This window comes from Rhinatrema bivittatum, chromosome 1, assembly GCF_901001135.1.
Source record: "Rhinatrema bivittatum chromosome 1, aRhiBiv1.1, whole genome shotgun sequence".
Classification (NCBI taxonomy): Eukaryota; Metazoa; Chordata; class Amphibia; order Gymnophiona; family Rhinatrematidae; genus Rhinatrema; species Rhinatrema bivittatum.
Window position 1 is genome coordinate 385288499 of NC_042615.1, and position 10503 is coordinate 385299001.

Consider the following 10503-nt stretch of genomic DNA (forward strand, 5'->3'; position numbering starts at 1 on the left):
AAGGACTGCCATCTACTTTAACCTCAGAAAAATTCACACTGATAGTACAACCTACAGGACAAGACTATACCCATTCTTGGGTTTCAATACTAAGGCTAATAATGATAGCAATAGATCAGTATTCTTCAGATCAAGATAATCTAACTATTTGGTAGATTGTAGGGAGAGAAGGCACTGAGGTATCAAAATGTTGCAGCCAGACCCAGAAAGGGGTAGATACAGAAATAGTCCCAATTGTATTGGATGGGCCAATGGCCTGATTAAAAACAGCTTCCAGGCACATTTAGATATGTTGCTGGTGCCTACAACACCTTATAAATGCCAGAAGGAAGCTCCCTGGTACAATGTAAGACATATGCATTAGTAGTGGAGAGGAGAAGTACAAACTAACCAGGAAAGCCAGGGTTTGAATCCCACTACTGTTCTTAGAAAGATGGCAGAATAGACCACATGGTCCATCTAGTCTGCCCAACCGCCCAATTGATTATTCTTTATAATGCACATCACTCTAAGATCCCTTATATTTATCCTACGGTCTTGAATTCAGATACTGTTTTTGTCTGTCACCTCCACTGGGAGACCATTCCATGCATCCACTACCCTAAATAAATATTTAAGCTTATTTCTTAATCTATTCCCTTTCACATCATTCTAAAGCTTCCTTTCCATTGAGAGATGCTTGCCTCTTGTAAAAGACATTTAAATATCTCAAATGTTTCCTATATCTCCCCTTTCCTCTAGAGCAGTGGTTCTCAACAAGTGTCGGGACACACTGGTGTGTCGTAGGGCCAGCAGGAGGCTGCAGTCTCCTTATCAGCCTGGGTGGGAATTGGTTGATTTCTCTTATACTGAGCCTTACAGGAGGCTACTCTCACTTCCTTCTCTTTCTGACCCAATGGGAGGCTGTTTCTTCTTTCATCCAGATCAGAGCGAGACATTGCCAACACCTGCTGTTCTGGGCAGATGGGACAAGCTTTCTCCCCCTGGGAGTGATGCTGATCTCTTCACCCTGTGAAGGGTGGGGGAAAGGAAGTTGGGGATGCTGAGCAGATAGAGGTTGAACAGGTGGGAATCGTCAAGCAGGGCAAGGATGTGAGTGTGAGATGAAGAGTAATTGGGAGACGTGAAGGATGATGGAGGCATGAAGGGGAGTGACAGGGAGCAAGAGATGACAGTTTTGGGAATGTTCATGTCTTCTCTTTGTATTTTGCTTAGTGTGGGAAGAAGTTATTTCTGTTTCTAGTTCTCCAGTTTTACACTGCATACAGAAAGAATTTTTGAGGTTTCCATTCCAGCTTTTGTCTCCACATTTGTAATCTTTTATTTTCTATTTGGTGAAAGTCTGATCTGTATGTGTGACTGAGGTATTTTACTAGTAGGTAGGGATTTGTATCAAATCTTATTTGTTGCATTTCTCAATAGGACATGCATTGGTGCTGCACTGCTGCCTTTCCTTAGGAAGGGCTATTGCTGTTTTAGATCTTGTAATTAGTGTTGCAGTGGTATGGAAGGTTTGCTACACATGTGCTGAATGGTTTTCTTTTCTCAAGTTTTGTATTTTACAACATGCCAGGTAGTAAGGGAGTTTGTGTTTCTGTTACTGAGACAGCACCAGAATCAGAATATCTTTTTATATGGCAAGTTGTATGGAGAAATCTCGTCTGCATTCATTCTTTGGGGACCAAGGGGCGAGGTCCTATAGATTCAGAGTATATTTTTACATGTATCTCTGTAATGGTCAAGTGTTCAGTGTGTCAGGTATGTAAGCATTATCTGTCAGGTGTCCCCCAGTAGAAAAAAGGTTGAGAACCACTGCTCTAGAGCAACAATTCTCAACCAGTGTGTTGCAATAATGTCACCAAGCACCAGCAGGTGTCATGGCTCCTGGTTTCCCACTGCCCCAGTTGTGATTCCCTTCTCCCAGGGACAAATTGGCCTATCAGGGGATCAGTCATCCCCAGGTGGGCCGATGCAGTTTGTTGGAGGAATGCTATGTGCTGCCCCTGGAGGCCAAATTGCTGAAGAGCGGAGGCCAGTCTTATTGGGCCAAACAATGAGAATGGGCTCCACGTGAGAGGAAGCTTGCTTGTGCATATATGCATGTGCGCGAATGGCAGCTTTGTGTGTGGTAGAATGGGAACAAGAGCATTTGTGTGTGATTGAAAGCTTTTATGGGCAGGTGACCAGTGTCTGCGTGTGAGAGAAGACTGAGTGACTGGTTGTGGGGCCCTATGGAAGACGACCATGAGGACAGAGCTTCAGCAGTCACTACTGCTTCTGGTGTGTGCTACTGGCCTGCAAGAGAAAGGAGTAGAAGAGATGCTGGAGAGGGTAAGTAAAGATAGCTTTAAGTTAATTAAAATGGCAGTCAAGAAAAATTGAGTATTATGTGATGTGTCTGCTGTTTTGAAATATTTTGATATTTGGACAATTAATTTTTATGAGTTTTTAAATTGTTGGATGTTATTCTGTTCAGCTGTTTAACATTTTAGTATAGCTTTACAATTATTTCTATTTGGAGGGGGGGGGGGGGGGAATCTATAGCAGCTTGGCTTATTCTGTTTTCCTAAGAGGCGGTCTTAATGTTTAGGGCCTGGTTTAATATTTTTAGTGTTGCCTTTTCATAGATAGGGTTGTTACTGTTTGTGTTCCATAATACAGGTGTAACTTTGTGCAGATTAGTTTGTGTGCATTATTGCAGATCCTGGGATTACATTATGTTAGGTGCTATATTTCTCCATGTTTGCACTGCATGCAGAGTGGCTTTTTTTGTTTTCCATACCAGTTTGTCTCCATAGTTATAATTTGTGGTCTTTCTGTACTTGAAGGTCAGTTCTGTGTGTGAGGTGAGGTATTTTACTAGCATGTAGGCATTTGTATCAATCTTATTTGTTGTGTTTTCTCAATAGGACATGCATTAGTAGTAAATTACTGTCTTTTCATAAGGAGGGCTATTGTGTTTGGTAGTGAAATGAGTTTGTTTTGCTTTTACTGAGATGTCATCAGAACCAGAATATCTTTTTTGAATGGTGAGTTGTATGGGCAATGCCCTAGCTCTGCTTTGCATCCATTGCTGGAGGTCGTGGGGGTCCCTGAGGATGCAGAGTGTATGTTTACATTTAGCCCCATGTTCAGCATGTCATGCATTTGAGACCCATCTGTCAGGTGCATCCCTGCCAAAAAAAAAGGTTGAGAACCACTGCTCTAGGGTATACATGCTTCTTTAAAATGTACCCCATATACTTTAGAACAAAAGCCTGACCATTTTAATAGTCACTCTGGACTGACTTTATCCTGTTTATATCCTTTTGAAGATGTGGTGTCCAGAATTGTATGCACTACTCCATGTGAGGAATAAGCAAGAACTATAAAGGGGCAATATCACCTCCCTTTTTCTGTTTACTATTCCTCTCCCTATGCACCCAAGCATCTTTCTGGCCAGCTTCAGATTAGATACAGTGATCCCACTCTTCTGTACTTAGAAGAATTTCACCTTCAATACTATATTTCTCCTTTGGTTTTTGCCATCTAAATGCATTACTTTGCTTTTTTTTTTTGCATTAAATCTTAGCTGCCAGACACTAGCCCATTCTTCAAGCTTCACTAGATCCTGCCTGTTTTTCCAAACCTTCCTGGCTGTCCACAGTTACAAATTTTGGATTCCTCTGCAATCAGACAAACTTTTCACAATAATCCTTCTGCGATGTCACTCATGAAAGTTATGAAGAGAACCTGTTCAAGGATCATTCCCTGAAGCACCTCATTAGTAACCCTCCCCTCCTCAGAGAAAACTCCATTTGCAACTATTTTTGTCACCTCCCTCTCACCCAGTTTCTAACCTATTTATTTTTTAATTTTCATAGGTCATATACCAAGGGCATTCAATTTATTTATAAGTCTCCTATGCAGAACCATGTCAAAGGCCCTACTGAAAGCAAAGTATACTACATCTAGCACTCTCCCTTGATCTAACTCTCTGGTCATCCAATCAAATTAACCAGATTCGTCTAACAAGAATTATCTCTGGAAAACCATGTTGCCTCAGATCTTGTAATCTATTGTGACCTTGGGAAAGTCACTTCACTCTATTGACTCAGGTACAAACATTTACTCTACATTTTTCTTCATACACAGAATGGGAGAAAAGCCTTAGTAAATCCAGCCCTTGGACTGTAAGCCCTTTGGGGCTAGAGAAATACCTACAGTACCTACTTTGACATGCTGAAAAGTGGTATATAAATCAAATAAATGTAATGTAATGTAATCTGGCATGTGAAGAGCCATAAAACTTAATCACCTATTCAATCTGACAATCAAAATGCCTTGCAGATTTTAATATCTGATAAGTTGGTCTTCATCTTAAGGCAATTCATTAAGAAAATTAATGAGACAGTTATTTTAGAAGTCAGTTTGCTCTAAACCAGCTGCAGAATCTCACAGGACAGACAAGATGCAATCTGGCAACTTGTTTCCTTACATTGTTTTGTGTAATTGGGGGGCGGGGGAAGAGAGAAGGGAAGACAGGAAAGTAGAATGTCTAAACCTAAAAAAAATAAAATCAAGAATGTTACTGTTCTAGTCAATATCAGCATATCAGCAGAAGAGAAAACCAGATCAGATACCAATGCTGTTCTCAATCTCTGGTCTTGTGCCTGAAATGAGCTTTAGAGCAGATCATACAAATGCACTGAATTTTTAATCTTTTACAGGTCTCCTTTCCATACCAACCATTGCTTAATAAAACTTCTAAATTCTTAACTATAAAAATATCACAAAACATTACAGTAAGCCACAACATTTTAGCTCAGAAAACCAGAGATGCATATTACCTGTTATTTATGTGCTATTAGTATGTCTGGAACCCCACATGACTCCCCCAACCCCTGATGTTTTGACACTGTCTGCTCAGGGGATCATTCGAAAATATCTTCTAAGAAAATGTCTTGAGTATTTAGAAGTTTATTAAGAGGGTACGGCAAAGGGAACTGTAAATGACAAATTCTATGCATTTATTTTATCTATTCTAAAGCCCATTGTGGGCATAAACCACAGATTATCTTTTATTAGGAGGATTTGCCCAAGGACTATTCGGTCCCCTCCCTCTCCACCATCAAGACTCCTTGCAGATACAACTTCAGTGGCAGAAAAAACTCCCCACCTACCCTGTAATGTCACCACACTACACCCACAATGAGTCTAATCAGGATCTCTTCCATTTACCCCACCCCCTTTTGACTAACTTTTTTTTTGGGGGGGGGGGGAAGGTGATAAGAAAAACCCTTAGCCTTTGTTTGTCAACCATTCATTATTGCCTACTTTGAGTTTTCTATGCAGACCTTAACCTGCATTGCATATTCTATTTCATAAAGATACATCAATAGAAAAGATATAAGTGATGCAGTGTAACAAGTATTTAATTCTGAAATTGAACCATAAAGCAGAAAGTGTCCTAAGTAATGTTTAAGTACAGTACCCAGCAGTTACCAACCTTACTAATTTAAAGACTAGAAGTGTTGTGATGTATGTGTTAGAAAAATCTAAACTTCACACCAGACATCTCACAATCTCAAATATGACAACCATTTCTGCACACCTATCCACATTAGCCAAGACATCGTTCTTTCTACAAAAAAAGTTTCTTTGTACCCATAGACAGCAGCTGAGAAACAGTAATTATGATAGCAGCTGTTAGGATGTAACCACTGCACAACATTTTTACAGTAATGTATCATTTTGCATGATCTTTAAGTCACACCACTTATGCCAGCAACATTTACAAACTCCCTCATAAATGAAAAAAAAAATAATCACAATCTAAACGTATTACTCTTCCTGCTATAATTCTTGGATTACAAAGGCACTATTAAATAAGACTAAAAACAAAAGAAAGAGTACTTTAACCAAGAACCTAAAACCCTTGTCACCAGCTAAGCTTTAAAGAAAAAAAAAACAAGGGGAGGGGTTAATTAGAAAGTACAGTTTGTCCAACATTTCTCAGCTCCAATCACTGCTCCCCGATGAGGTAAAAGAAATATACAGAGCCTCGGCAAAGCTTACAAAGTACTTTTTACCCCAATATAGCAATAAGAGAAATCTGTCATTGGCTGCTGACATTTGATCTAATATATGCATCCTAGTGTGAGGGGGAGAAACAAAGTAAACATCTCGTGCAAACAAAACCAAAGCAATGTAAAATGAAATTTACCTACAACAAAAGGAACAGAAAAGCACAAATGGCTACCTAAGTATTAAATTAAGGGGCTAGTTTAGACCTTAGATCGGGCCTTAAGAGAGGTGCTCTCTTCCTCCATGCAGTGGATAGCTGGCGGGGGTGACGAATGTCATAGCCATGGGCTAGAGGCCTCAGGAGCCCCCAGCTTTTCCCTAAGCAATAGTAACAGCACGAGGAGCCTCTCCACCCACCCCCAGAGGTCCCGGTTTTGCCCATTACAGCCACCAGCAGATATATGCCGGGAGCCTCCCCGCTCCTCCGTCATACACCACTGCCCCGCGTCGCCGGCATCCTAGAACCGGGGGGGGGGGGGGGGGGAAGAGAAGATAGCGCCGCGTTTCATGCAGACTAAAACCTTTAACAAGCGTCCCTCCACTAGACAAAGAATGCGGTGGGAGCCGGAGGTGTGGGCACGCGCATAGAGCCCGTCGGCGGGACACACGGAGCAACGGCCAGAGCCGCGCGACCTCGGGGTGGGGGCGGGAAAACCCCAGAACTAAGCCAACTATGAAGTGACCTCCCACTCCCGGGTCCGCGCGCGCCACTGATAGCGGAGAGGAAGGGAGGATCTCACCCCCGACACCACACAAGAAATAAGCAAACAGCGTCCCTCCTCCGCCCCGCCATCCCATAACCCTCACCTCGGCTCTCCGTGCTCTCAAACCTCTGGCTTCCTCAGTCTTCTGCCAGTTGCCACCTTCACGAATACCCCCTAAAAAAATGCACTTAAAAACAAAAAATAACACTAGAAGGTTGCTACAAAACACAGGAAGGGGGGAAAAAAAGAAAGCAACCGCAGGAACCCTCTCTCAATCGTTCTTCCTTTCTCCAGCGTGTGAAATGGTCAGACATATCCCTCAGCCGCCATCGTCAAAAAAACCGAATGCAGGAAACTAGTGCCGGAGCTAGAGCTGAGAAGCTCTCTTATAGCTACAGTAACACACGCGCGCGAGAGAGCCTAACCTACACGGGCCGCAGAGACTCTAACCACGCCCCGTGGGAGTGGAAAAGGCGGGCAAAGCGATGTTGCACTGAAGAGACATATAAATAGGGGATAGCAAGCACGACGGTGCAGATGTGTATGTAAATATTGACTGCCGAGACAGATCTATTTTACCTTGCTGTAGCTATATTATGAATAAACAGGGTTTGTCTGGGAAGAAAGAGATTGTATGGCTAGTTATACGCTAATTTTTTTTGCCAGATCAGGCTTGGCTATGTTCTCGACATGGAACCTTTTTGAACACGTTTCCTTATTTCACATCGCAGCTGGAGTGGAAAGTGGAGGCCCCCCCACCCAGCAGTCCTATTTTTATTTATTTATTTTTTAGAAAATTACTACTGTAGATGTGCATAGTTATTAATAAATATATATATTAGGGAGATAAAAATTATATAGATATAGCTGCATAGGTATAAATTAGCTTTCCTGTACGTACCCAGATCAGTCCAGACAGTGGGTTGAGCCTCCTTTCCAGCAGGTGGAGACAGACTAAAACTTGCAGGATGCCCTATATCAGGACAGAGCCTATCCTCTAACCCTTCAGTATTCGCCTGTCTCCAGCAGGTGCAGCATCTCCCCTTCGGTTCTCTGCTGTAGGCTAGTCAGCCTCTTCTTTCTCTTTAGGCTCAAGCAAGTACTTCTTTTGGTTCTTGTTAAAAAAAAAAAAAAAAGGATCTCTGAAGGAAATTTCTGCCTTCTTTAGTGCCTTTACTGTTTTTGTGTGGGAGACGTCCATCTCCCAGCTCTTGCCCGGCTCAGGGGGGCTTGTCCCCTTTTGCAGGAGGGGGTTCCCTGCATAGTCCTGAGTTCGTGGACGCTTCCAGGTGTGGGGACCGACGCTCTCTGGGCCTCGTTCCCCCTCTGGCTGCCGAGAGGGTTTTGAAACCGGCTGCTGTGCTCAGTAAAAAAAAAAAAAGGAGTTAAAAAGTGTTAAACTTTCAATAAGTTGCAGGTACTCACCTACCTCTAACTTATTTGCAGCAGTTGACCAGCTTTTTTATTTTTTTCTGGTCAGAGTAGGGCTAGAACAGGCAGTCAGAGAAGCAGAAGGCAGCAGGTTTCCCGCCTGCTCTCTCCTGCTGTGCAGGCTGTCAATCAAGGTTTTTTTCAACTTTTTTTCTGCAGCCAAGGTTTAGCTATGTCCCGGCTGACAGCCTGTCTTTCCTGTGGGCTGTCCTTTTCGCGTTTTTCGCATCAGGGCCTCTGCACTGCTTGCCTGCCGGGTGGGGAAGGTCCCTCCTCGGCAGGACAAGCAAATTTAGCCCGGGGCTCCACTCCTCCCAGCATGGCTAGGCCTTTCCCGGGTCGGCAGAGCCCGGGAACGGCCGCCATCTTGGATTTTTCATCGGGGCCGATTTCAGTGCTCCCTGGGGCTGGGGGGCCGGATTTTTTTGGTTTAACCCCCGATTTGGCCCCCACGGGTCCCCAGGAGGGGGGTCCTGTCCTTCCCTCGCCCCCCTCCCTCCCCGGCAAATCCAGGGTCCCTTTTTCCGCGGATTTCGTCCTCCTCATGAACAAATCTTATCTAGCTAGCCTGCATGAGCAGGATGAAAGCCCCCCCTTGCCCCCCCCCCGCCAAAAATCCCTTGTTCAGCGCCATTGACCACTGGACAGGCCACGGAGCCTCAGGGACCAGTTCGGGTGCGGGTTGTCCCGGGGGTGCCCCCCCCCCCTCGGTGTCTCCCGAGTGCTCGGACCCAGCTGCTTCCTCGGATTCGATGGATGCCCCCCCCCTAGAGGGGGATGACCCCAGAGCCCTTCGTCTTTTTCGTAAGGAGGAGTTAGAGCCCCTCCTCCCTTTTGTTTTGGAGGAGCTGGGTCTGGAAAGTCCCTCCGTGGATAATCTCATGGCCTCACTCCCTAAGGATATGAACCCGGTTTTGGGAGGGCTCTGGGCTCCGGCCTCGGCCTTTCCCTTCCACCCCATGCTTAAGCTCCTTATCCTGCGGGAATGGGAGGCTCCTGAGGGTGCGCTCCGGGTGGGGCGTGCAATGGATAAGCTCTATCCCCTCCCGGAAGAGGGCTTGGAGCTGTTGCGATATCCATCGGTGAATTCTTATGTTTCTGTAGTGGCCAAGCACACCACGATTCCAGTGGAAGGTTCCACAGCCTTGAAGGATTCACAAGATCGTAAGCTGGAGGATCACCTGAAGCGCATCTTTGACGTCCTAGCCCTCGGGGTTCGGGCGTCTTGCTGTAGCAGTCTCATGATGCGGGCGGGCCTCCAGTGGGTCCAACAGTTACTCTGAGCCTGGGAGCTTCCGCCAGGTGAGGCAGAACAAGCCGAACGTCTGGAGGCGGTAATCGCTTACGTGTCAGACGCCCTCTACGATTTGGTCCGTGTGCAGGCAAAGGCGATGGTTTTGGCAGAGGCTGCCCGGAGGCTCCTTTGGCTATGCCACTGGTCGGCTGATCAGTCCTCGAAGACCCGGCTGGGCACGCTTCCCTTCAAAGGTAAGATGCTCTTTGGCGAGGACCTCGACAAGCTTATGGACTCCTTGGCTGACAACAAGGTCCATAAGCTTCCAGAGGACCGCCCTGAGTCTTCTCGGTCATTCGCAGCCTCTCGCTTTCGCTTCAGGGGTCAGCGTCGCTCGGCTTCTCGCGGGTGGGGCAGTGCAGCGAGGGGGTCTTCTCGTGCACAGTCCTGGTCACAGTCCTTTCATGGCAGGCGGCCTTTTCGTGAGGGCCAGCCCATACGTACCACTGCTAAACCTGCCATGCAATGAAGTTTAGCCGACCCATTCCTCGGTCCCTTACCTCAGCGGACGCCTCTCCCTGTTTTTCGAGGAATGGGTCAAAATCACGTCAGATCAGTGAGTCCTCGACATTATCAGAGACGGGTACACTTTCGACCTCGTCAGGGAACTTCCAGATCTCTTTCTGTTCTCCCCTTGCGGCCGGGCCAAGAGGGACGCGGTGGTCCAGACTCTCTCCAAGCTTCTGGATCTGGGGGCGGTGGTCCCAGTCCCAAAAGGGGAAATTGGCGCCGTCCAGTATTCTATTTACTTCACCGTTCCAAAAAAGGACGGGTCCTTCCGCCCAATCCTGGACCTCAAGAGGGTCAATCGGGCCCTCAAGATCCCCCACTTCCACATGGAAACCCTACGGGCGGTCATTGCGGCGGTCCGTCCTGGAGAGTTCCTTGCTTCCCTCGATCTCGCAGAAGCATATTTTCATATTCCCATCCACCGCGACTACCAGAAGTATCTCTGATTCCACATTCTCAACCAGGACTTCCAGTTTCGAGCTCTCCCCTTCGGCCTCG

General features: G+C 45.7%; 1 protein-coding gene across 1 annotated transcript in view; it reads right to left on the minus strand.

Annotated features, from left to right (window-relative positions):
• Positions 1 to 7223, minus strand: part of SLC20A2 (solute carrier family 20 member 2) — a 238562-nt gene extending 231339 nt beyond the window's left edge. The window contains 1 exon segment of the mRNA XM_029601333.1: positions 6874 to 7223. The gene's annotated coding sequence lies outside the window, so the exon portion shown is untranslated.
• Positions 7224 to 10503: the final 3280 nt, after the last annotated feature.